At 52.3% G+C, this 27,740-nt stretch overlaps 1 protein-coding gene across 1 annotated transcript in view; it reads right to left on the reverse strand.

Moving 5' to 3' along the window:
- BICRA (BRD4 interacting chromatin remodeling complex associated protein) overlaps positions 1-20,523 on the reverse strand; it is a 76,244-nt gene extending 55,721 nt beyond the window's left edge. The window contains exon 1 of the mRNA XM_060084623.1: positions 20,403-20,523. The gene's annotated coding sequence lies outside the window, so the exon portion shown is untranslated. The remainder of the gene's footprint in view (positions 1-20,402) is intronic.
- Positions 20,524-27,740: the final 7,217 nt, after the last annotated feature.

The following is a 27,740-nucleotide window of genomic DNA, read 5'->3' on the forward strand; positions in this document are numbered from 1 at the left end:
AAAATAAATATTATGTCAGAAGTTGCTAAGTGCTGTGGAGGAAAAGCAATGAAAAAGAAGGACAAGGTATTTGTAATTTTAACTAGAGTAATAAAGGCAGGCTTGATTGAGGAGGGGAGGGAGGGAATCACGGAGCAGAGGAATAGCAAGTGCAAAGACCCTGAGGTGGATACGTGTCTGAGTCAAGCAAGGCGGCCAGTGAGGCTGAAGCGGAGTGAGTAAGGGGGAGAGTAGTTAGTGGGAGATGAGGTTAGATAGATAGATAGAAAGCCAGGGGTCAGATCATGAACTAAAAATAATATCAGTTAAAAGGCAGAAACGACCCACGTGCCCATCACCTGAGGGGTGTAGAAACAAAATGCGGTACAGCCACACACTGGATGTATTATTCAGTCTTGGAAAGGAATGAAATTCTGATACATGCTACATTATCGATGGACCTTGGCAACATTATGCTAAGTGAAATAACTCAGACTCAAAAGGACGAATATGGTATGATTCCATTTAAATGAGACCATACGGGACCTCCCTGGCGGTCCAGTGGATAAGACTCTGTGCTTCCACTGCAGGGGGCACAGGTTCCATCCCTGGCCGGGGCGCTAAGATCCCACATGCCGCAGGGTGCAGCCAAAAGATTAAAAAAATTTTTTTAATTTTTAAATGAGGTGCATAAAATAGGCAAATTCATGGAAACAGAAAGTAGATGAGAGGTTACGAGGGGCTGGTGGGAGGGGAGAACAGGGAGTTATTGTTTCATGGGTACTGAGTTTCTGTTTGGAATGACGAAAAAGTTCTGGAAATGGATACAGCTGATGGCTGCACAACACCATAAACGTACTTAGTGCCACTGAACTGGACACTTAAAAATGGTGAAAATGGTCAATGTTATGGTATGCACATTTTCCCACAATTAAAAAGCAATAACAGGACTTCCCTGGTGGCGCAGTGGTTAAGAATCCGCCTGCCAATGCAGGGGACACGGGTTTGAGCCCTGGTCCAGGAAGATCCCACATGCCGTGGAGCAACTAAGCCCGTGTGCCACAACTACTGAGCCTGTGCTCTAGAGCCCGTAAGCCACAACTACTGAGCCCGCATGCTGCAACTACTGAAGCCCGTGCGCCTAGAGCCCGTGCTCCACAACAGAAGCCACTTCAATGAGAAGCCTGTGCACCGCAACAAAGAGTGGCCCCCGCTCGCTGCAACTAGAGAAAGCCCACACGCAGCAACAAAGACCCAACACAGCCAAAAATAAATGAATAAAATAAAAAAATAATAATAAAATATCCTAGCAGTTAAATATCTATTAAAAAAAAAAAGCAACAGCTAACATGTTGCATTAGACGTATCAGGCACTGTCCTCAAAGCTTTACGTACGTTCATTCATTCACCCCTCCGACAGCCCAATAGGGGAGGTGCCTTCTAAACCAGTGTTGCCCCCCAGAAAGGCAATGCGAGCCACGTATGTCATTCTAAATTTTCTAGTGGAAAGAAGAGGTGAATTTAACGTATGTTAATTTCAAGAATACATTTTAGGGCCTCCCTGGTGGCGCAAGTGGTTGAGAGTCCGCCTGCCGATGCAGGGGACACGGGTTCGTGCCCCGATCCCGGAGGATCCCACATGCCGCGGAGCGGCTGGGCCCGCGAGCCATGGCCGCGGAGCCTGTGTGTCCGGAGCCTGTGCTCCGCAACGGGAGAGGCCACAGCAGTGAGAGGCCCGCGTACAGCAAAAAAAAAAAAAAAAAAAAGAATACATTTTATGTAATATGATATATACAAACACGATCATTTCAACGTGTCATCAATATAAAAATAGTATTAATGGGGAACTGACCTTTTCCCCCTTCCTTCGAAGCCTTTGAAATCCAGTGTGGTTTTTTTTTGTTTTTTTTTTTTAACATTCACACTCACCCAGTGGTTAGTGCACTGGTGAGCGGAGTTCTTGGGTGAGCATGGGAGGGCTCTGAGCAGAGAAGGGCCGTGAGCTGACTCAGGTTACAACAGGGTCCGGTTGGCTGAGTGAGGGAAATAGCCGGTGAGGGGCAGGGGATGGAGGGAGCCCCAGGAGGAGGAGACTGAGATGGTCCAGGCGGGAGGTGATGGTGGCTGGACAGGGGTGGGTGCAGCGGGGGTGGGGAGACAGGCCAGACGGTGGAGATCTTCCACAGGCAGAGCTCACAGGCTACACTGCTGGACTGACGGGGTGCAGAAGACAGAAGGATAAGGGGCATCCACACAGCAATGTGACTAAAAAGGGCTTAAGATGGTAAGTTTTATGTCATGCGTTGTTTATCACAATAAGAAAAATTAAAATCGGGAGTTCCCTGGTGGTCCAGTGGTTAGGACTTGGCGTTTTCACTGCGGCAGCCTGGGTCTGATCCCAGGTTGGGGAACTAAGATCCCGCAAGCTGAGCAGCAGCCATAAATAAATAAATAAATAAAATTTAAAAAGAGAGAGAAAAAAAAGAGTCAAGGATGATGCCAAAGCACCTGACCCAGGCCACCGGGAGGATGGACGGAGATGGTGACAAACTGGAGGGGGCAGGCTTTACTTTTGTTTGTTTGCTTGGGGGGTGGGGGTGAGGGGTCCGACGTGTTAAGTTTGAGGTGCCTCTGAGACAACCTAGTGGAGGGCTCGGCAGAGCGGGACGGGCTGGAGACAAAAGTGAATAAAATCTGCCCTTAATTCCTCTCCTGCCCATTTCCAGGGCCTGGCTTCTCTCTTGGTTCCCTTGACACAGTGTCCAGCTGAGCAGGAGCATCCTGTCACAGGGCAGGCCCCAGTCTGGCCCATCATCACGTTCCCCCTTCCTCCCTCATCACCAGTCACAGCCCAACCAACACAGCCTCCAGGCTCCCAGCTTTCAGGGAACAGGCTTCCAGAAGCCTCCCTGCCCACTCCTACCACCCACCCGGCTTCCTCGCCTTTGGAGCCCATGAAGGCTCAATGTGGCTGCTCGTTCTGCATCGTCTAGCAAGGAGCGGGGAATCTGAATAATAAACACCATCCAACGTCGCCAAACAGCACAGGCAACATGCACCCTGGGGGGTGGGCAAGCGCAAGACAGAATATATATTCTAAGGGGTCCAAGAGCCTTTATTCGAAACCTTTGAGGGGAGATGCTTTCCGAAAAGCAGATTCTTTTCCAGACTTTGCCAGGTGCTGGGATGCGCAACCTGTCTATGACGGCACACCCACAACCAGCTCTGAGACGCCACCCAGTAATCAAACACTAATATTTCTGCAGCCAAATGTATGAATATTCACATGGAGAGCAAAGACAGACTACGAATAGCTTGGCTTCGGGTCAGGTCCTGCTGCCTGTTGAGTCACAGCGGGCGAGCTGCCGTTATCATCACTGATGGAGGTGATGTCACTGTGATAGCACGCCTTGCTCGCTGGTTGATCTAAGAAGGGAAGAGTCTTTGTGCTAAGCCCAAGGCTCCCCCACGGCCTGGAAGCAGGGAGCCCCTGAGCTCAGGTCAGACACACCTGGCTTCAAATCCCTGCTCTGCGATTTCCTGACCCTGAGCAACCGACCTCATTTCTCCAGGGGTCTCAGTCCTGGGGGGGCAGGTCTGGAAGGATCTGGCTGTTGCCTATAAGCCTTAAATCAACAACAATGACAACAACAGCAGCAGCAATAATAATAATAGTGGCTAACCTTCATGGAACCCTACTCTGGTCCAGGAGGCCCCCGCGCTCCATGTGGTGACCGTCTCATTGCCTGACCCTCATCACTCTCCTGAGAAGCAGCTTCTACTGTTATGTATCCTCTTCTAACAGAGGCCTGGCGCAGCTGGCCTGAAGAAGGAGACAGCTGGGCTCCAAGTCCAAGTCTACCTGCCACAGGGCCTCAACGTGTCCAAAGCATGGATCATGCCTGTCCCTAGGTCAGGCCGCCCCGTCCCTGATGCTGATCCTCTCCCAGTGGGGATAAGTTAGCCAAACAACCACCGTGTGCTGTCTGCTTCCTGCTGAACCCCCCCAAACAAGCCCCAAGGGGGAGGTGCTATTATTTTACTCCTTAGCTGTACCTCGATATGTCCCACATGGATGGGGGGCCCACACATGCAGTCTCCAGGCCAATACAGTCCACTTGTTGGTCCAGCCAGAGCTCACACCAGGGCTGTGCCAGGCCTCCTTCTGCCAGCTAGAATAGCCTCTGGCCTCTCCTTTTTTGGTTCCTCTGAAAGCTTCACCTTCCTTTGAGCTCAGAGGCCGCTCCAGAGACTGCCCTGCATTTCCAGGACCAAGAGTTATTTAAGTAGCAGGACTTGGGCTGATTCTCGCCAGCATCTCTAGGGCCTGGCACCAAGCAGTCACTCGGTAAATTCTGGCTGCTCTTTGCAAGGGATGAGAACAGTGAGGCCTTTCTGGAATGCCATTTGCCAGGGCCTCCTCAAACCTCAGCACACGCTTCCCTTTGCCTTAGCAAGTCCTCTTCCAGGAATCTGGCCAGTAGAAACGCTCCTGCACAAGCAACTGCAGGTGTGGATACAAAAATGCCAGGTCGGGTCACTCCCCTGCTCAAAAGCCTGCCATGGCTCCCACCTCACTCAGGATCAGAGCCCAGGTCCTGGTCAAAGACGCAGGATGGAAACTCTAGGGTAATAAAGAGGTAGCATGAATCAGCTCCTAATGGAGATAAGATGGAAGGCCAAATTACTCAATTAATCTAAAGGAGGCAGGAAACGAGAGAATAAGGAGCAAAGAACACCAGAGATAAACCAAAAATGAACAGTAAGAAGATTTCAATGCAGCCACATCAGTAATGAGGGCAAATACGAACGGTCTAACCCTGCACCGTCCACTCAGAGAGGCCTCATGTGACTGCCCAGCCCTGGGAACAGAGCTAGTCCAACAAGATGTTCTGAGTGGAAAATACACACTGGATTTCAAAAACTCAGTGCAGGGCGGAAGGTGGGAAACACTGTACAACACGTGTTGGCGAGGATGTGGAGAAATCGGAACCCTTGTGCATTACTGGTGGGAATGTGAAAGGGTGCAGCCACCGTGGACAACAGTGATTCCTCAAAAAGTTAAACAGAGAATCACCAGATGACCAAGTGACTCCATTCCTAGGTATATATCCAAAAGCATTGAAGGCAGACTCAGATACTTGTATGCCAATGTTTATAGCAGCACTATTCGCAATATCCAAAAGGTGGAAATAACACAAGTGTCTGTCTATTATTGGATGGATAAACACAGTGTGGTCTATTCAGACAATGGAATAGTATTCGGCCTTAAAAAGGAAGGAAATTCTGATAGATGCTTTGGATGTGATGACTATCCTTGAAGACATTACGGTAAGTGAAATAAGCCAGACACAGAAGGATAAATACTGTATGATTCCACTTATATGAGGAAGAAGTGGTCAAATTCATAGAGAAAGAAAGTAGAATGGAGGTTACCAGTAGGTGGTGGGAGAGGGGGATGGGGAATTATTGTTTAAGGGGCACAGAGTTTCTGTCTGAAAGGATGAACAAGTTCTGGAAATGGAGAGCGGTGATGGTTACACAACATTGCAAATATACTTAATGCCACTGAATTGTGCACTTAAGAACGGTGAAAATGGGAAATTTTATGTCACGTGCATTTTACCACAATAAAAAAGACTGTAAAATATCTCATTAGTGACTTCTAGACTGATTACGTGTTGAAATAATAGTATTCTGTATATAACAGGTTGCATAAAATATATTCACATTAATTTTCCCTATTTCTTTCTCCTGTGGCTACTAGAAAATTTTAAGTAACGCATAAGTGGCTAGGATTTTCTTACTGGACAGCACTGGTCTCGACATTCCAGTCATCAAAAGGATATAGACTATTTGCTGTCTGCAAGAGACACACTTTAAATGTAAGCACACTTTAAATATAAAGACATATATAGGTTCACAGTAAAAAACGGAACCAAAAAAAAAATCCATAGAGTAGAGGTTAAATAAATTATGGAATACTACTCCTCCTTTAGTTTGCTAAAAGAATGGGTTCTGGGGGGAGGGGTGGGGGACGGACGAATTGGGAGTTTGGGATTAGCAGGTGCAAACTATTATATACAGAATGGATAAACAACAAGGTCCTGGGACTTCCCCGGCGGTCCAGTGGTTAAGGCTCTGTGCTTCCAATGCAAGGGATGTGGGTTTGATCCCGGGTTGGGGAACTAAGATCCCACGTGCGGCACAGTGCAGCCAAAAAAAAAAAAAAAAAAAAAAACTTAAAAAACAAATGAACAAACAAACAAAAACAACAACAAAAATAAGGTCTTGGGGACTTCCCTAGTGGTCCAGTGGTTAAGAATCTGCTGTCCAGTGCAGAGGACGTGGGTTCGATCCCTGGTCAGGGAGCTAGGATCCCACATGCCTTGGGGCAACTAAGCCCGCACACCACACCTAAGCCTGCGTGCACCGCAACTACTGAGCCCACGTGCTCTGGAGCCCGCGTGCCACAACTGGATAGAGAAGCCCATGCACCACAGTGAAGATCTCATGTGCCACAACTAAGACCCGACAAAGCCAAAAATTAATTAATTAATTAATTAATTAAATATTAAAAAAAACAAGGTCCTACTGTATAGCACAGGGAACTGTATTCAATATTCTATAATAAACCACAATGGAAAAGACTATGAAAAAGAATGTAAGTATATATGTATAACTGAATCACTTTGCTGTACAGCAGAAATTAACACAACATTGTAAATCAACTATACTTCAATTAAGAAAAAAAGAGTGGAGCTCTAGATTGCTGCCATGGAAATAATTCTAAGACATTTGTTCAAGTTAAAAAGCAAGGTGTAGAATAATTCAAATGGTACGTGTGAGCAAGAGGAAAAAAATGTATGCACAGAATAGAGGGGTAGAAAGAATGCACCCAAACTCCTCACAGAGGGCTCCTCTGGAGAGGGCAGGACAAGGGGACAGTGAAAAGACTTTCAGTGTTATATATGACTTTTTTCCGTGTCTAATTAATTCATACAGATCTGCCCTCAAATTGGCAAACCCCAAAGAGTTAAGGAATCTGATCTTAGCCTCGGCATCCAGTGCAGGGCCCTTGAAGCAACTCGGAAATCGTCCGGAAACCACTCTACCCCTTGCTACTCAAAGGAGCGGCCTCAGTGTCCCCTGGGAGCCTGCTAGAAATGCAGAGTCTCAGGCCTGCCACAGACCCGCTGAATCAGACCCCGCATTTGAACAGGCTGTGTTGATCTGCAACACAGCCCAATCTGTCTGCACAGACTTAGTAGGTACAGACTAAAGGCTGGTCAGTGATAATAATAGCAGCCAGCACTTACAACGGGCTTATTAAGTGCCAGGTGGTACCTTATCTCAATGAAACGCCACAGACATCCCACCATGTCCCAGATCATCTCGATCTACAACCCCATATCTGCAATTCCAACCTCCAAAAATCTCTAAAAACCATCCCTTTGTTTTCCCCTTTACTCACTGTGGGGCAAAAGCTAACCTGCAATGACTATCCTTATGTATCCTTCTTAGTGTAGAACAGCCACAGATATATTAGCGCAGGAATAGTATTTGCTGCAGAAATCTTTAGCCTATTTGGGGAAGGGGAGCTGCCCTGCCTGGCTGAGGGCTGTTCCACCTCATTCCAGCCTGCGCTGTGGTCTGAAATATTCTGAATGTTGACACACCTCGGAAGCTGGTTACTGCCATAAATTTGCAGCACGTCTGTTGACATGTGACGTCATCTATGAAACCTCCGAGAGGAAGGCATCAGGTCCCCCCTCGCTGATGGGGAAACTGAGGCTGTGAGAGGTGGGGGGCCCCTGCTCCAAGTCCCGCAGCTGCCTCCAGACCAGATCTGCCTCCGGGGTCCTGACCCCTTCCTTGCAGGTCTCCCTGTCAGTCACCCACCCGCTCGCTCACAAACTCACAAACACATCCGAGGAAGCTGGGGGCGCCACAGTTATGTTAATGAAGACACCACGGAGGGTAAAAAGGGAAAGAGGAGGGTGGGACGGCACCCTGCTGAGCCGGGGCCTCCACTGGCTAAGCTGAGACCCAAGCTGGATCCCAGGGCAAAAAGCGGAGTGGAGGGGGGCGGGGCAAAGGCAACTTCCTGACTGTGGGCTTTTAGTCCCGGTCCCTGTAACAAGCAAACAGTGAGGCTTTATGGCTAAAAGCCTGGGCTTTGGGGCCAGACTGCGCCCCCCGGGGTGGGGTGGGGGATCCCCAGTCTACCCTTTAGCAGATGTATGACTCTGGGCAAGTCACTTAACTGCCCAGTGCCTCAGTTTCCTCATCTGTAAAATGGGGATGCTCACTGCACCTACTACCTCCTAAGGTCCTAACGTGAGTAACTGAGTCAGGACTTGTGAGGGCCCTAGACTGGTGCCCATGGCCGTGTGGGCTGTTATTATTATTGTTGCTATGGTCATGAGCTGTGGAAAGCTCCTAACTGGATCCACAACACCCCTGAAATCCTCCGCCAAAGGTTGCGATGTAGAGTCAAGCGTGCGTTTCTCTGGGGGGAAGGTCGGAGGCCCCCGAGCAGGTTCCCCAAAGGATCTGAGCCCTCCTTCCCCCACACTAAGGACCACCTCGTGCTCTTGAGACCTTGCCCTGGAAAAGATAAAAGGCGGTTGCCTCTCGCCCTCCCAACAGCTGGCAATACCACCGGCCTTCCGCTCTCCTGCCCCCCACCTCCTGCCACCCCCTCCTGTCTCCAAGCAGGTTTGCACCGGCCTCCTGAACTCCTTCCCAACTGCACAAACATCTTTCTTCTGGCTTCACACCCCTCTCTTCCTCATCTCCTGACCTGTAAGGAAGCTTCACTCTTGAGCCCAACCCAGCACCCCCCCTCCTCCCTCTTCTTCTAGAATCTTCCTTCGCTCCTTTCCTTTTCTCTAAGCCTGCTCAGATCCTAAAACTCTCTAAGCCTGGTCCCTCACTCATGCAGTGAATACTGAGTCTGGACGCATTCCCAGTCAGGTCCGGGGGATGAATCCTCACACAGAAACAAACCGCGTGACATGGAGAAAGTTGGACAGGGTCGTCAAGGAAGGCTTCCCAGAGGAGGTGGTATTTAAGCAGAGGCCTGCAGGACAGGACGAGGAGCCCAGAGACAGGAAGGAATGGGAGAAGATCACGGCAAGTAGAGGCAAGGGCAAATGTGGGGAGGCGGGAACAAGCTGGGTGTGGGAAGAAAGCAAGGTGAAAGGGCAGGAGATGAGGTCAGGGAGATAAGCCCAGGCCAGACTAATGGGGCTCTGTGGGGGGAGGTGAGGTTAGACTTTCACCTGAGGGCACTAGGGAGCCATAAAGGGTAGCGAGATTTTTTTTTTCAATCTCTGGCTGCCAAGAGCTCCATCTGCCTGCCTTCCGTCCGTCCATCCATCCATCCATCCATCCACGAAGCCATCCTTCTCTCATGACTCCTCACCATATTCCAGTCTGGCTTCCGCCCCTACATACCCATCAAACCCAGGAAACCTTTGCTTCCAGAACAGCCTCATCCAACCCAGGAAGCCTGTCCTCAGGTCCACGGAAGTTAAACCTTTCTAAAAACTCTCCCGCTTTGTTCCTGAGACGCTGATTGTGCCTTATCCTGCTCCTCCTCCCTTTCTCTGTTTTGGCCAAAGAAGCTCCCACCCCTCCCTACACGTGGGTGGCCACCTAAGTTGACTCTCCACCCCCTCCTGTCCTCTCCCTGGGGAATCATCCCCATCCCTGGGACTTCAGTGATCACTCCATGTCACCGTCTCTCACTCATGGTGCCTCCAGTTCATTCATTCATTCCGTCTGCACCTCACCACCAGCCGAGAGGGTGCTGGAGCTTTACTCTCTGGGGTTTGTGTTCCCCAAACCATAGACACCACTACAGCATCTCAGGAAAGGGCACCTGCATCCACTCAGTTGCTCAGGCCAGTGACTGTGGATCATCCTGGACTCCCTCCTTCCCTTACCTCCCATCAACAAAACCAAAGCACCCCAGATCTCAGCCCCAGTGTCCTGGGTCCTCTTTCCCCGTGAAGCTTCAACTGGCCTTTGTGCAAAGCATCCCAGGTTTCTCTCTGCTAGAAATGGCATGGAGCCCAAAGCCTGCCCCCAGAAGCCCTCTCCTCCAGGAAGCCTGCCCTGATGCACCAACATACCCCAGAAGCAATGCCTCCTCCTGGCCTCCACCAGCCCAGCTGACACTCCTGAGACACTGATCTCACCTTGTAGGGAGGATGGGTGTGTTTTGGGTTTACCCCCCACCCCTGTCCCGAGTGCAGAGCTCTGAGGCCCGGCACAAGGGAGGCCTGCTATGTGGGTCTGAATTAACCAGTACGATGCGCCTGGATTCAAATCCCTGCTCTGCCAGTAGCTAGCTGTGTAACCTTGGACAAGGCACTTCACCTCTCACTGTAACTGGGAAAGGAAGGAAACCCGGGGGTCTGGCCCTGGGGAAAATTCTAAGCAAACCATGAAAACTGCACCGCACGGAGTCCCACAGCCAGGAGAAGCAACAGACAAGATGCACAAGTAGCAACACAGGAGGCCTGAAAGCGGGTGTTGGGCGAAAAAGACTCAGAAGGAGAAATACAGCAGGATTCTCTGTAGAAAGCAAAAATCCACCACACAAAGCAAACAATTTGCCAGGGCACAGAACAATTTGCCAGGGCACTGGGCCAGGGGAGGGAATGAATGGGAATACAAGGGAATCTTATACAGATATACATATATATATATGCACTTGCATATATGTGTATATAATATATACATTTACTCTATGCCTATTATACTGCTAAGTTTAAATATACCACTAAATTATTACATAAAGTATAATAATATGTAACGTATATTAATGTATGTGTGTGGGTATATATATTTTACTGTTCATTTGCTTAAAGCAGACTTCTGTTAGGAACTCCCTTAAATAAATCTCCCTATTCTGCTACAGAGTCTGGCCGGGGGCTCTTCAGGCCCAGAAGTTGGCTCAGTGTCCCCTGTGACCAATGCAGACACGACTCCCTGCCCCTTAAAGGTCGCAAAGAAAAAATAGGACTGTGGAAGGGGGACGGGCTCGGGGACGGGCTCAGGGAGGGGCAAGGGCTGCGCAGACGTCAGGGAATTCTGCTGGTCCAGCAAAGGAGACAGAAATCTGACAAAGGAAAACAGCTCCTCACGGAACAGCTTTGAGACTTTAGGTGGCAAAGCACAGGCAGCCCGGAAGGGCCGCAGAAACCAGAAGGCAAAGACGGAGCAGAAGTTTCCCGGACATTTTTATCAACTTCGAGACCTGAGTCTTTGCCCATTTTAGCATCTCTGTAAAAGGAGGCATAACTTACAGCACATGGCTTTTGTGAACACAGCATGTGTGGCTTCCAGTCCTGGCTGAGCTGAGGAGGGCAGCACCTGAGCGCCCCCCTCCAGCCTCAGTCTCCCTGCTGAGCAGGGGGCAGTCCTGACCTGTCCCATGGGCCCTGATTCACTCCGTCTCTGAAGACACTGAGGGAGCGAGTACTGGGCAGTGGGGAGGTGGCTAGGGCAGGATGGGCAATGTCCATGGACCAAGTGTCAAGTGCAGGTGGGAGACCCATGGCTGCCTGTCCTGGGTGAGGGGCCTGCCGGTGGAGCTTTGCCACTGCAGGCAGAGCCCTGCAGCTTTGAGGGCTGGGCTTCCTGAGCCAAGGAACCACTCAGGGGTCGGGCTTGATAAAAGTGGTGGGGGGATGGGCCCGGGGGGGGCGGGCAATGAAGGCAGCTGAGCCTGGCTGGGGGCCTCTCGGGCCCTACCCACCAGGACTCCCAGGAGATGCGTGGCACCCCGAGATTGGCATTTTTGGTGCTTTGGAAGCAGGTGGGTCACACTTTTTAAGAAACAGAATAGCGACCGCAAGCACAGGCTCTCTGCTCCCTTTCTCCATGCCTGTGACATGTCCATCCTTCAGTCAGTCAGTGCGTCAGGCAACAAACATTACAGGATTCCTACTGCACACCAGGAGCTGAGAACACGGGGCACATCATTTCCCTCCTTCTGTAGTTTATAGAATCTAGTGAGAAACCCAGGCCTGAAGAAAAGCTCACGGGATACCTACATCCCAATGGGGCTACAAGGGGTGGAGCAGTGAAATGGGAGAGCGTCCCTAAGCCGGAGGCTGAGGCTGGGAAGGGCACCCAGGGGAGGGGCAAATGGGATGATGAGGCTTCAAGGGGGGGCCGGGGGGACAGATTTCTCTCTCCCGAGAGAAAGGAGGTAAATAAAGCCTTCCCAAGGACTCCTGCTCGGTGATAAAAAGGCTAAATCTCAAAACAGTGATGCTGAGCTGAGGTGCTCAACCCAAAGGACCACACACGTCTGCGAGATTCAAGAAGAGGCAAGGCAGATCCACAACAGGATAAACGAGCAGCAGGCCAGTGACCCGCTGCTCTGGGAGGGGGTGTTGACGGTGAAGGGGCACAAAGGAACTTTTTGGCTGCGATGCGAACGCTCTGGATCTCGATGGGGTGTGGATTACACAGGCTGCTATGGTTTGGCAAGACTCATGGAGAAGCACCCTTAATCTGTGTATTTCATTGTATGCCAATTACACTCAATGAGAGGATGGGGGAGAAATACATACATACATATACACACACACACAAAACTTTCTGTGAAAGGGGATGCATGGGGGCTTCCCTGGTGGCGCAGTGGTTGAGAGTCTGCCTGCCGATGCAGGGGATGCGGGTTCGTGCCCCGGTCCGGGAAGATCCCATGTGCCACGGAGCGGCTGGGCCCGTGAGCCATGGCCGCTGAGCCTGCGCGTCCGGAGCCTGTGCTCCGCAATGGGAGAGGCCGCAGCAGTGAGAGGCCCGTGTACCGCCAAAAAAAAAAGGGGGGGATGCATGTCCACAAAAGCGGGAGGGCACTGGGCATGTTCTGGGGAGAGAAGTGAGGCCACCGTGGCCAGAGCCTGCTAGGCCGAGGGGAGCCTGGCCTGAGAGGGTAAAGAGCTGAGAACTCTTCCGGGGGCCCCCCCCGTCACCTAGCCTGGAGGGCTTGGTGTTCGAAGATGGATGAGGTGCCTTGAAGGACAGGAGGGAGGTTACAGTCTAGCCAACTGCCACAATCATCCCGTGAGCATCTGCGAGCAACAGCCTGCCCAGTACCACATAGTGGACGAGAGGCAGGGCGGCGTCCATCCTCTGGAAAGGGGGCTCCAGGCACCTTCGATCTGCAGGTGTCCTGGAGGAATGGACTGCCCTTTACCTCCAAGCTGCGGAGACCACCGGGGCTCCCTCCAGGGCCCCAGGGGTCATTAACGAGGGTCCCACAGCCATAGAGATGTTCCTCCCTCACTCCGCACCCAAGGCTGCCAGGATGGGACATAGGGGACGCAGGAGGCTGGGGGGGGGGGTTACCTAGAAGTCAACAGCCCCCTCCAGCCCCTCGAAGGACAAGAAACACTTTGGAGGAGAATTATAGAGGATGGAGTGAGCAAAAGCGGGGGATTAAGGCAGCCAGGCCTGGTCAGGGGCTCCAGGGATATAACCCTTCCTCTGACCCTCTTACCCCTGGAAGGAGCGTTTGGTTACAGCCTCCACGGAAGTGATAACTAACTACAGTGACAATGGTGATTGCTACCTTCTGCAGAGCGCTTACTCTGAGCCAGGCACTTGCAAAACATTTTTTCCACTCAGGACCTGATTTAACTGATGCAAAAGCTCTTGAAAGAAGCATCGATTTATTATTCCTGTACTTCTGGTTCTCTAATCTGGAATTAGAGAAAGGAAGTAACTTGCCCCCAAGTCACAAGGTTAGAAGGGGCAGAAAGAGGACTCGAACCCAGGCGGCTGACCCAGTAACCCCTCACTGCCGGGGTCATCTGTCCATCCCCCCGCCACTGGCCCACCTTCTCTGACTGTGATTTCTGCACAGAATATCGGAACCCACATCCAGGCATAAATCCCCAAGCCCGTGTGATCAGAAACAGCCACCAAGGTGCAAAGCCTGGGGTGGCCAAGATAGGATGGGAACACAGATCAAGGACAACCTGACCAAAGTTTACTGCCTGTAGCCTCGATCTCCCCAATCTATGAAATGGGCCTAATGTCTCTTCCATCACAGAACAGGATAGAATCCGGAGGTGATGAAACAGATTCTGGATACCAAAAATAATAACACCATTAGTAACGATAATGATACAATTGAACTGATATGATATCTGGAATTTGCTTAAATGTACTCCAGCAGAAAAGGGAAAAGAAAGTGCAGGGTGGCATGGGGGGTGGGGTGGGGGGGCGGGAGGAGGGATCAGCGGAAAATTGGTGAAGCTGGCGATGGGTACACAGGGGTTGATTATTTTATTCTCTCAACTCTTGGTGGGTACTTTAAAATTTCCATGATAAAAAATTAAAATAATAACAAGTGAATTTTCACCGCACTCCTGCAAGCCAGAGCCTGTCTTAAAAGCTTTCTACATCTTCACTCATTTAAACTTCACAAAGACCCCATGAGTTCTGTTACAGATAACGAATCTGAGGCCCAAAGGGTATTTGATTGCCTTGGAACCTTCCCTCTGATTAAAATGCCAACATTGACTGCCCGGGGTTTTAGGGGAAGGAGGCAAGGACGCAGGTATCTAATTCCACGGGAGATTTCTCTCCATCATCATCATCATCATCACCATCATCATGACCATCATCACCACCAACACCATCACCACCACCATCACAGCCACTGACATTTTCTGAGCACCTGTGATATGTCAGGCACTGTGTTAAGCACTGAACATCCGTGAGCACACAGGTAGGTCTCCCATCACAGCCGTTCTTCCAGATGAGGAAAGCGAGACCCAGAGCAGGACAGCCCTGTCTGTCCCCAGGGCCATGCCGCCGCCGCAGCCTGCCCCGTGCCCTCCGCTGCTGTGCGGTTTAGAATGCCAACAATGTTCCCTATGTGCCTTTCAGGAAGACAATGGAGAGCTTTCAGAGTGGCGAAGTCAGCGTGGGGCCCACAGGAGAACAGTAATCATAGTGAAAATAACAGCAACATCAGATGCTCCTTCCCGAACGGCTACTGCACGCCCGGCTGGGGAGGGCAGTGCCTCCTTCGGCCCTCACAGCCCACCTGCCAGGGAGCCATCATGGGCCCATTTTACAGACAAGGAAATTGAGACCCAGAAAAGGATTGCTTGCCCAAGGTCACGCTGCAGGTAAGTGGAAAAGCCAGCATTCCCTCCCCTGCCTGCCAGTAAGGGGGCTCACGGCCCAGAATTAAGGGGTTCCTGACCCCAGGAGACAGAACTGCCATAGAATGACAGATGACACCTCCACTGAATGACTCAGCTAGGCTACCCATGCACCTTGATGGGTATTATTTAATCCTCACGACAAGCTTTCCAAAAGTAGGTACTGAGGTGAACCCATTTAACAGAGGAGACAACTGAGGCCCAGAGCCAGCAAGCCCCCTGCCTGCATCCATTCAGCCAGCAAGCGGCAGAGCCGGGATTCGAATCAACAGCGCCCCCACCCTTGACCTCTACACCAAGTGGCAAGCACAGGGTGCAGGCCACAGGCAGGAAGGAAGGGATAAGGAGGTCACAAGAGGCAAAGACAATGGATGGACGGGTGGGATGACTTGAACAGGAGGGGAAATGATTTCCTTCAAGATACAGCTCCACAGGTGCCTCCCAAGAGTGACCGAATGACAAACCGCAGGCTCTTGACCCAGCAATCCCGCCTCCAGGAGTTTACCCCACTGGCATACCCACTTCCCAGTAAGACAAATGGATGCATGCCCTCTGGCTCTGCACGCTGAAACTTTAGGAAACACCTCCATATCCGTGTTGAGTCAAGGAGGATTTGCCCACACTGAGGAATACAATGTAGCTGAGAAAAAGCCAAAGAAACCTCTCCACGTATTGTGCACATCTCCCAGGGAGATGAAGTGAAAAAAGCAACGTGCAGAATGACGGGAAGAGGGTGCTACCATCTGTGCAAAATAAATATTTTTTAAGACATACACAGGTATATAAATGTGTGCGCACAGAACATCAGGATTGAGGCGGTGCTCTGGGGAGGCGAGTTGGGGGCCCAGGGGTGCCCCAGAGGGTAAAGGGGGAGACTTACTATGTTTGAGATTTTGAATTTGTCCCATGTGGATGTATCACTTAGAAAAAAAGAGAAAGAGAGAAAGAAGCTGCTTCCCCCTTGGAGCCTTTGCAAACCACCCAGACAGAAGGCATCAAAGTCCCCCAGCAGCCTTGAAGACAACACTTCTCTCTAGCTTTCTCCCGGATCGGGTCCCAGTATCATAACTGGGCCCCAGGTCCGTGGCACACAATAGGCCCCCAGGAAGTTTAATCGGGAACAATTTAAGACAGACAGGTCCTCTCTCCAGCTTCTCCTGCCAACAGATCCCCCGCCACCATGATACCTGCAAACTCAGGACACAAAACTGTCGCCAAACGAGAAGTGTCTTAGAAAACCTTCTCTTTTCCCGTTGGGGGATCTTGCATGCCACTGAGACACAAAGGCTTCAGTCAATGGGGATAAAACTCTATTGGTGGTACCCCAGGCAGGGGAGAAGTCTAGGGAAGGAAGGAGGAGGGAATCCTTGGGGACCAGTCAACCAAACATTTCCCATGTGTCTCTAGTGTGACACATCCTACGTTGGGGAGCCAACTGAGACAGGCCCTCCACCCTCAGAGAGCGGGGACAAACTTGGATTATGACCCGGTGAAAAAGGGGGGCAAGTCATTCTGATTGGGGGGAGAGCATTTTACATCATGGACGTAAAACAGGCAACTTGCTGTTTCCACTAAGAGTCAGGGAGCCTGGTGGGGGAAAGACCCCGAAGAGACAGAGGTGAGAGAACCATGCTCCCCCCCACCTCTCCCCTGCAGGGCGGGAGAGGGAGAAAGGCAGCCCCTCACTGCTTTCCAGGCCCAGGCCAGCTAGAAAGGAATGCCATGTTTTCCTGTTTCCAATTAACTTCCCCCCACCAGCAGCCCTCCGCATTCTTGAGACCAGGAGTCAAGACAGCCACGGGGGAGAGCTGGGAGAGCGGGCAGGAACTCTGATGGTGGCTCACCCCAGAACCCTCCTGCCAGGCCCCCTGGGCTTGGTGCTGACCCCTGGACCCTTTCACAGCCTCTCAGAGGGGAGAGGGGGAAGACCCCACATCCCCAGGGAAGGTTGGGGAAGGCCCCTGAGGCCTCTGGGAAGGAAGCGGGCAAAAAAGGGGGGCAGGGCATAGGCCTGTCACTCTTGGGCCTCACACTTCCCCCCTTTTCCACTGCCACCCTGCCCCCCAAAAATCAGTTCCAACTTTCAGGAAGCACTCACCCTAGAGAGACCTACAGCCCCTCCCCTCCTGCCCCCACCCCACAGGAATTATGGTTACTTATGATGCCTGTCACCTCAGGAAGGTATTTGCAGGGTGTCCCTCAAAGTGTTAGCCCCTCTCCAATCACACCCCCGTCCCTGAAGTCTGGGCTGGAGTCCCCTCTCAGCCATCGAACAGGTTTCCACTGGACTCAGTTTCCTCATCTGTAAAATGGCAAGATCGCCCATATTGCCCCCCTCAGTGGGTAAGCTGGGCCCTCCCCAGCCCTTCCCCCTCCTCCCCCCCCCCACCAAATGTGTATTCGGCACCAGTAAGTGCTGAAGGGGTGGGGTCCCAGAGAGCTGGAGGCTGCTGAAGGGGTGGGGTCCCAGAGAGCTGGAGACGGAGGGTCACCAAAGTGGAACTCCTTACTGCCTGCCCTCACCCACCACCACAGGGAATTCCTCCAAGGTAGATGCCTTTTGCCATTCACCGTAAAATACCCAGCACCCAACTTTCCTCCCCACCCCTACAGGCCTGCCATATCCCCGTATGCTGAAGGAAAAATAAAAATAACATGTTTGGATAAAACTTTCAGTCACCGCAAAGTCAGTTAAGGAAGCTCTACTGATCCCCACCTGCAGATGAGGAAACTGAGGACTAGTGAGTTGAATCTAGTGCCTGAGGTTACAGAGTGGGACAGGGAGTCTGCCACCCAGGCCGAGGGGAGAACGGACAGGGGAGTTCTCTGCCAGCTACATCACGGCGCCACGGAGGGTCACAGGGCAGAGCGACGACGAAGGTCCCTGGCAGCTCAGATTCCCTCCCAGCGGGGCTGAGTCCCAGCTCAGATGGAAGAGGAAGAGGATGACAGAGGGGCCACCGACCAAGTGCCCCCCAAACCCCAGCCAGCGAGGCCTGGGGACCCCCTTCTCCTGACTCCACACCTCCAATCCTCAGCTCCTGCATGCAAACGCTCTGTTCCAGCCACAGGTGAAAGCATCCTGCCCTCAGCCCAGCTTCCAGATGCTCCTTACTCCTTCCCCAAACGATCACTCGGGGGGGGGGGGGGATTCGGCGGTTCCTTCCTGGTATTATCTACATTTGAGACTCAACTGAAGTCAAAGGGACAAATTGCCAAAGAGGGGTACAGGAGAACCTAAGAGTTTTGAGCTGAGTTGGAAAAACTTGAGACGGTTACATATTGGGGCTGTGTGACCCCGGGCAAGTCACTTAGCTTCTCTGAGCCTCCATTAGCTTGTCTGCAAAATGGGAATCACATAACTGACCCAACTTCCTCCTCGGGTGGTGGCCAGTGGGTAGCGCACCTAACAGTAGCCAATCCCTAATGCTCTCTGGGTAGGAGATGTTATTTCCACCTTCCAGGAGTGGGGGAGCTCTGGGGGAGGGGGGGTGTAGCTAAGCACACCCCTTAAGTCTCACTGGACGCTGGCACATGGGAAGGGGGTGGCTCCTCAGCTGTCCTCCTCCCCTGTTCTCCCACCACCCTAGCAGGTCGGCGTTGACTGAGGCCCCCACCCCAGGTGAGGGGAGAGGTGTGAAAGCACAGAGTACTTCTCAGAAATCTCAGGCCGTGAAGTCTGGGGGTGTTTCCAAAAACTGTTTCCCTGACAAGCGCCCTGGGGAAGGAGGTGTGAGGGAAAAGCAAACCCTCAATACATCCCCAGATCTATACTATCGGAGGGCTGTGTGACAAAAGGGGCTGCCTGTCCGGGCAGAAGGCCGAGCACGGGCGGGAGCCCCGGTCCGGGTACACCAGAGGGCTGGGACCTGTCACCCCGGCCTCCGGGGAGAGCTGACACAGCGGCCTCTGACCCCACCTCCCGGGAAGTTCAGCTGCTCAGAACCACAAAGCAAAACAAAGGGGTGCGGAGAGGAAGGAGGGAGCCGCCGTGCCTTCCAATCACCGCTGCCTCCCGAGCCCGCCCGCGGCTGCTCGCCCCGCTCGCCGCTGGCCGCGGACCAAGGCCTGGGCAGCCCGCGGTCCCTGGTCTCCCCGCGGCCGCCCGTGACAGGAGCCAGAGAAGCAGCCGAGGGGCAGCGAGGGATGGGAAAACCAGATGGCTCCATCCCTCCGCCCTCCTGCTCCATCCCTCCCTCCGGGTGCCCGCGGCCCGGCCGCCCTCCGCAGGGGCCCGGGGAGGCCTCGGGCCCGGCTCGTCCGGGCTCACCACAGGGAAAGGGCTGCCTTTGTCTAAAGGTCACCACCCGAGCGCGGTGCCCGGGCTGGGCCTGGTGCCTCCCATTGCTAGGCCGAGGGGGTGGAGATGGGGGGCCGCCCCATATCTCGGAGGTGACAGGGGTAAGGCTCACCTCCCTCCTCCCCCCATCCCCCGTAGCGGCCCCCTCCGGGAACAACCAGCTAGCGGGGGCGGGGGTCAACTCCTTTCATTGCTGGGGGGTGGGGGACCAAGTCAACTCCTTTCATTGTTTCGGGGCGGTGGGGAGGAGGAGACCCAGTGGCTTCCTTCCGCATCCATCCCTCCCCAGCATGCCGGAGGCCCCGTTTCTCTCCAGCACCCCCGGAGGGATCTGAGAAGGGAGCGCAGGGGACGGGCGAGAGGGGGAGAAGAAGGCTCGCCAGCTCCGGCCGGGAAACCACCATCCGATGCCCCATTGCCCTCTTCTTCCCCAAAAGGCAGGGAGCAGGGCGAGGGGAGGGGGGGGCCCCCCGGGCCGGGGGACGGGGTCTCCCCACCCCTCCCCCCGTGGAACGTTAGGTCTCGTTTTTCCGCCGCTCCATTGTATCACCGGCAGCCGGCGGGAGGGCCGGGGAGGCACCGGGCGCCGGGTTTGGGCAGGGGAGCCCGGGGTGGGTGGGTGGGGGGGTCCCCGCAGAATCGGGGCGGTGGTGATGGAGAGACGCGGGGGGTGAGGGGGGGCTGCCGGGGGTGGTGGGCGCCGAACAGAAAAAGAGGCAGCGGGCGATGCGCCCCGGTTGGGGGGCTAAGTGTGTGAGTGTCGGGGGGGTGGGTTCGGCCCCGGCTCCGGCTCCCCCCACACACACCCTCGCCGCCAACCCCCACTCCCCCCTCGCTTTTGCGCCCTGTCACAGCCCCGACTCGCAGGTAGAGAGAGTTAAGAGATTTAAAGAGAAATTGCTACATTGTGAGAAACTCACCCTGATGTTTGAGCAGCCGTCGGCGCGGGGTCTCCGAGACGGCCCCGCACGGGCTGCAAAGGGAGGACCCAGAAGGGGCCGACCGGCCGGGCCGGTCAGCGCATTGCCTGATCGCATGGCGGCCGCCCGGCAGCCTCCGCCAGGCCCCTGCCGCCGCCCCGCGCCGCGGCCCGGGCGCCCCGGACCCGCGCCCGCTCCGGGCGGGACCCCTCGGGTTTGCAAAAAAAAAAAAAAATTATTTTTTAATTACATGCAAAAGAAAAAAAAAACCTTGCAGGTTTTGTGTTCCGCCCCCCCCCTTCCTACTCCTCCTCCTCCTCCTCCTCCCTCCGCCCTCGCCGAGGGACGGGCTTGGGGGAGGCCCCGCCCCGCGACTCAGCAAACCAGCTTCGGCTCTGGGCGCCGAGCTGCGGGCCCTCGAACGAATGGGAGGCTGCGAACGCCCCGGGAGGGTGACCTCCGCACCGGCGCCGCCCCCTCCCCAGCCCTAGTCCCGGGGGTTCAGGGGCGCGCCTTCCCAGGCTACGGTGGAGTCTGCCGACTGCATCGAGCGATGCTCCGGATTAGGGGGAAAGGCTAAAGGGATTCGCCCTCCCGTATCCCGGGCGCCCAGCCCGTCTGGGGAGCGGGCGCGGTGCGCCCTGGGCGCGCCCCGACGAGGGGGATGGTCGCCGGGCGGGAGGACGCGACCAGGGGGAGCGCCGAAGATTCGAAAAGGTAGCGAGAGTCACGGCTGGAGGAGAGGGGAGGCCCCGCAGGTGGAATCGCGAAGGAGCCGGGAGTCGGAGCCAAAAGGGTGGAAGGCGCGGGGGCGGGGGGTGCTTTGGGGCTACTGGCCGGGACTCCGAACGCGGCTCGCTCACTCACCTCAATCGGTCTTTTGAGCTGCTACGCCCCGGGGAGGGCGCCGGGGACGTGGGTCCGACCTGTCTTAGAGCCTCCTCGAGGCCTCTCGGGCCGCGCAGATGGGACTCCCAGAAGCCCCGGGACGCCTCGGTGGTGTTGGGTCTGTTTCCGCCCCGCGGGGCCGTGTACGCCTTGCGGGCGTGACACTTCGATTAGCGCGTTCGTTCAGGGAACGCTTGCTAAGCGCCTGCTGTGTGTCCTGCGCCTTGCTCGGGGCCCATCGAGCACCCAGACAGCTCGGAGCTACCCTGCCGGGGCGCACAGGCCAAGGGGACTTACATTCTGGTCTTTTCTTACCTTCTGTTTCCCCGGTGCTCTGGAAAAGCCATGTGTATACCGAAGCAGCTCAATAAATGTGTGTTGAATAAATGAGTGATTGAGATCTATGTGTTTTAAGCTTTAGAATTGATCATGGCATCTTGGTGGCACTACGCATGTTATTTAAGAGACCACAGAGGTTAAGCGTGCTGACTCAAACCAGTGAGCCTGTGCTTCACATCCTGCCACTTTCTTTGCTGTGTGACCTTGGACAAATTACTTCACCTCTCCCGTGCCTCCATTTCCAAGAGGAAATAATTAATAGGCCTCATTTCATAAGGTCATTAGGAGAAAATGTTCTCATGGAGAGCAGCATCTACAGGAAGTGCCAGATAAGTGCTGTTATTATTAACTATTATAGAAAAAGGAAACTTTATCAATTCCAGAAGTGAACACGTGTTGTCCCAAACATAAGACAGTGGTCAATCTATAACTCATATAGTAGTCATCCATGGCCCACTGAGGTATGTGACTCTTCCAGGAACAGCAACATACAAGGACATTATTTCTGTGCAGCTTGTCCTTCCATTTGCTAAGATTGAGCCACTGGGCTACACCTTGGGTATTCATTTACCTGGATGCCATTTTTCCAGTCTTCACCAAGAAGAGACCTCCAGGAACTCCCATCTAGAGACCTTTAGTTATTCCCACCTTGCAGTGTAGAAAACTAAATTGGCTCAGAGAGGAGAAGCGTTTTGCCCAAGGTCACACAACAGGGAAGTGGGACCTGATCTGAGCTGGGTGGCACTGATGTCCCTTTGTTATAGCTGCCAACCCTGGGGGACTCGGAACTAGGGAACTGACTGGGGTTCAAAGGTAGCAGACCTGAGGCATTGCGGGGGGTGACTGTCCAAGTTTATTCATTCATACAGGAAGTATTGTTTATGGGTATCTAGTGTGTGCCAGGAATATAGCAGTGACCAAGAACACCCTGGTTCCTGCCCCATCGCTACCCCCCACCCCCATTCCGCAGCTCACAGTCGATTAGGGGACACAGACAATGAGCAAGTAAGCAAATCAGTTTCCCCTGCCCTCTGTAGCAGGTTCCAGGCTTCTTAGGTGCATTATGGTATCTACCCCCCCAACCCCCCCCAACACACACCCCAGAACAGTGCTTGGCACTTAATAAGGGCTCAAGATCTACTGAGCAATGAGACAATACCCACCCTTCCACAGGCATACCTGACCTCTTAGGAGATGGTCTTAAGGCCAGGCGGCCTGGAATGGGCATGGGTGTGAAAGAAGCCCCCAATCTAGCCATGGCTGGCAAAGCCCTGGGAGGTCAAATGTCCAAGGCCAGAGGAGGGGTCTATATGGGCCCAAATGGGAAGAGACCTGCTATTTAGGGGGTGACACACCCCTGCCTTTGAAAATCAGATGTAAGTTCCAGGTTCAGAATTGGGTTGGCAGTGAGACCCAGATAGGTTCAGCAACTTGCCCCAGGGATACCCAGCCAGGGGAGGGACTAATCCCAGATGTTCTGTTACGAGTCACCAGGTGAACCTGGGGCAAGTCACTTCTCCAGCTCCTCCATTTTCTCATCTGTAAAATGGGACCGTATAGTCAGACACCAAAATCCATCACCCCCCAACATTTTATTCTGAACATTTTCAAATATGGAAAAGTGGAAGAAATACGATAAATACCCACCACCTAGATTCAACCATCAGCATCCTACTCTACTAGCTTAATCACACATCTGTGCATCTATCCATCCATCAAATCCATCTCAGTTTTTGATGCATTGCAGACATCTGTTTATCTCCCCCGAACACATCATTAAGCTGGTAATCCTAACTAACTCTTCGCTTTGATAAACACTCTGACAACTGTTAATACCAACCCCCTGGGCCAGCCGCTGACTCTCACTTAAACCTCAATTCTAACTTTTTTGTGTGGAGAAACCAGTACAGAGAGGGTAAGAAACCAGATCAATGTCACACAGCCGGGGAGTCAAACCCAGCTCTGTTTGTCCCGAGTCCAGACGTTATGAAGGCTATGGAAAGGATGAAATGGGACGAGGCACATAGAAGCTCTTATGGGACAGGGACAGAGCAGCATCCAGATGTGAGAAATTAGGACGGGAGAAGATGCACCCACCTTTTCCCATCTACCAAATACGCTACACCTCTGTGCTCAGCTGGGCTCTGGACACAGGGTCCTTGCCTGCCAATATGGAACTTAATCCCATATAGGTCATGATATTTTCTCTCTCCTAACATAGGTCTGGGCAGGAGACAGACACCTCACAAATATTTGCTGAATGAGCTTGGATTTCTGGACCCCTCATCTCAACGTTTAATGGACTGTTTTAATTATAACCGTGCAGCTGAAAAGGAACAGTAGGAAACCCATTTGCTGTGGAAAGTCCAGGACACTGAAGAATTAACCTGCCCTCTCCCAGGGGCTGTGATGCCTTGTTTCACTTTTAGCCCACCGGCTCCAAGTGCCCCTGGTCCTCCCAATACTCCAGCCCAGAAACCTCCCCTCTCCCACCCCCAGTACCAGCGCATTTTCTAACCCCTCAAATGTCTAGTCCCCTCAAATTTCTAGTCCTTCCCCACCCCACCCTCAGCTCTCCCAACCAGATCCTAATACCCTTTATCTCTGACTCCTACACCTCCTACCCGTCCAACAGCCCAGTTCCTACCCTGAGGGAGCCTGACCAGAGCCTGGCCTGATTCCCGTTTCTCTACAGAGGCGTGGTTTTCCTTTTTCTTTCTTTCTTTCTTTTTTTTTTAACAAGTTGTTTGTGCCTCTGAAAGTCAAAAGAACGGCCATCGCGGCTCCTCCCTCGCACCCGCAACTGCAAAGTCTAAAACTTGGCCAACCCAAGTTCTGTTTCTTGATCTGGCAAGATGTTTCCACGGGTGTTTTTCGTTTTCAGTTGAGCAGCACGCTTAGGATCCGTGCACTTTTCTGGAGGCATGTAACACTTCAATAACAAGAAGGAACAAAGCAAGAAAAAACCTTGCCCAAAACACCCCTGCGGTCCCTCCACTTCTCGTTCAATCCGACTTCAGGGGAAAGTTTTCATCAAAGACCTCTCCAGGATCCGAATTCTAGCCGCCAGGAGGGGAAAAATAGGAGGACTAGGAGAGCACTGACTCCGGAGCGACCTGCGCCCTCTGACCGCGCCCTTTAAATATGGCTCGTACAGCGGGCCACTGCTACTCCAGCACGCAGCTACGCTGGCTCGCCTGAAGCGCCAAGACCGCGAGCGGCGGCAAATCAGGCAGCTACAAGCCCACCCCGACCTTGGGTCCTCAGAGCGGCAAGTGCGGGGGGCGGGGTCTAGTCGCCCATTGGCCCACGCTGGGGGGCGGGGCCACATCTCCGTCCCGCCCCCAGTCCCCCGCCTAGTTAAATAGGCTTCGCGCCGGCCCGGGGAATTATTCATCGTGGGGCGGGGCCTGGGTTTGTTTACACGCTACCATTGGCTGGATTTGAATCGGCCCGACTGCGGGCCGGCCGCGGGGCGGGGCGCCAGAGGGCCCCGGCCTGCGCCTGACAGCTTCAGCTAGGCAAACCACATAAAACGCGCCGCCAAAGCACTGGAACCCTGGAGATGGGTATACCCTAAGTGGAGGCTGGCAGCGGGGGCGGGCAGGTTGAGGCTTCCGCAGGTTTCTTGATAAATGCTAACCAAGGGGGTAGGGGACATTGTTTTTGTTTTCATAAAAAAGTAGTAAGGATAAACAAACCCGAAAACAACCTAGCTGTCCATGGATAGGGGACTCATTAAATAAGCTGTGGTCTGGCCCACAGGGGGACATGAAATAACCGTAAAATGAGGAAGTAATACATGAACCGACGCGGAATAAGCTATGAATTCAGTTAAGGGGAAAAGGCAATGAAGGAAGAAGAGTGTATAATAATTTAAGGGGGAGGTGAGAAAATATAAGCTTCTGCTTGTTAAATGCACAGAATATCTTCGAAAGCGGAAACAAACTGGTAACTGCAGCGTCTGTGGGGAGGGAGACCGGGGTGCGTGGAGGGTAGATCTATTTGGACCTCTGTAAAGTTAGAAACTTGTAAACAAATATTAAGTTCTGAGAACTCTCCCTTTTCATCCACATATCTCGAAGCAACAGCCCCTAGGAAAATTCTTGACTTGGCTATAGAGGCCATGGACCCCGGCCTGCGCCCCCTACAACCCACAATGGTATTTGGGGAATTGAGCTGCTTCACGTACTCAGGACCAACAGAAATCCAGATTCAATGAAGAGTGGCTTTATTTATTAGTAATCACTGCAGGATTTAACATCCCAACGGAGAGGGAGGGGCCGCTTCCTGAGAGATGCTAAGTGGGGGATGAGGAGGAGAAACCAGCCAGGCCCTCTTAGGAGAAGAGAAAGTCAAAACTAGGAGAGGCCCCTTTAAGAAGGGAAGCCTGCCTCCTCCGGAAAACGACGCTGGCGGAATTGACCTGCAGAAGGGAGAGTTGTCCGGGTTTTGACTTTAATTATTACTCTCTGTTCCAGGAGATCTGGAGCAGAGAATGAGAACGACTTCCTGCAGCTGAGATTTGACCTGTTATGGATCTTACTTGTCAAGACTTCCTCTGTATAAGTTCGCTACAGGGTTTGTGAAACATTGTTTTTAGATGGCTGGGAAAGTCACCCAGACCTGGAGTGAAAACTTGACCGGCTACGAGATGATGTAGTTCTAAGTTAACGCCTACCAGAGCTGGCGCTGCCGGCCCAGGTACATAGATAAACTCGGTGAATGCCCAGAAAGATCCTAGCAGGTTCTAACAGCATCCCGTTTTACGCCCGTGGAAACTGAGGCACAGAGAGTTATAGAATTGCCCACATCAGGCGTCACAGGGATTCGGACCCAGGCAGCCCTTCTCCAAAGTTCATACTTTTTTTTTTTTTTTTTCGGTACGCGGGCCTCTCACTGTTGTGGCCTCTCACTGTTGTGGCCTCTCCCGCCGCGGAGCACAGGCTCCGGACGCGCAGGCTCAGCGGTCATGGCTCACGGGCCCAGCCGCTCCGCGGCATGTGGGATCCTCCCAGACCGGGGCACGAACCCGCATCCCCTGCATCGGCAGGCGGACTCTCAACCACTGCGCCACCAGGGAAGCCCCAAAATTCATACTTTTAGCCACCATATTACACTTGCCCCTAAAAACTTTTTTGTCTTTTGATGCATTGTTTTAAAAGCTATAAGAAGCTTAATGCAAATTTTTTTGAATCTTATTTATTTTTTTATACAGCAGGTTCTTATTAGTTATCTATTTTATACATATTAGTGTATATATGTCAATCCCAGTCTCCCAATTCATCACCGCCCCCGCCCCGTGCCTCTTTCCCCCCTTGGTGTCCATACGTTTGTTCTCTACATCTGTGTCTCTATTTCTTAACGCAGATTCTTAATGAAGGTGAACTATTTTGTATGCTTTCTGTCGTAGAGGAGTTTTGTGGGTTTTTCTTTTTTTTTACTTTTTTAAATTGAAGTATAGTTGATTTGCAATGTCATGTTAGTTTCAGGTGTACAGCAAAGTGATTCAGTCCATATATATATATATATATATATATATATATATATATATATATATATATTCTTTTTCAGATTCTTTTCCCTTGTAGGTTATTACAAAATATTGAGAATAGTTCCCTGTGCTATACAGTAGGTCCTTGTTGGTTATCTATTTTATATATAGTAGTGTGTATATGTTAATCCCAGACTACTAATTTATCCCTACCCCCCTCCCCTTTCTCCTTTGGTAACCATAAGTTTGTTTTCTATGTCCGTGAATCTCTTTCTGTTTTGTAAATAAGTTCATTTGTATTTCTTTTTTTCTTTTTAGATTCCACATATAAGCGATATCATATGATATTTGTCTTTGTCTGACTTACTTCACTTAGTATGATAATCTCCAGGTCCATCCATGTTGCTGCAATTGGCCTTATTTCATTCTTTTTTATAGCTGAGTAATGTTCTTGTGGGCTTTTTTTAATAAAAGAATTTCTGATGGTTTTTCCTGAAATTCTGTATCAGGGCAAGCTTTTAAATTTTATTTTATTTTTTTCACCCTCCAGCTTTTTAATTTTTTTAAGTACCTTTCACGAGGAAATGTTCTGCCCTCAGCCCTCCTACTCCTCTCAC

The sequence above is a fragment of the Mesoplodon densirostris genome, chromosome 19 (genome assembly GCF_025265405.1).
Source record: "Mesoplodon densirostris isolate mMesDen1 chromosome 19, mMesDen1 primary haplotype, whole genome shotgun sequence".
Taxonomy (NCBI): domain Eukaryota; kingdom Metazoa; phylum Chordata; class Mammalia; order Artiodactyla; family Ziphiidae; genus Mesoplodon; species Mesoplodon densirostris.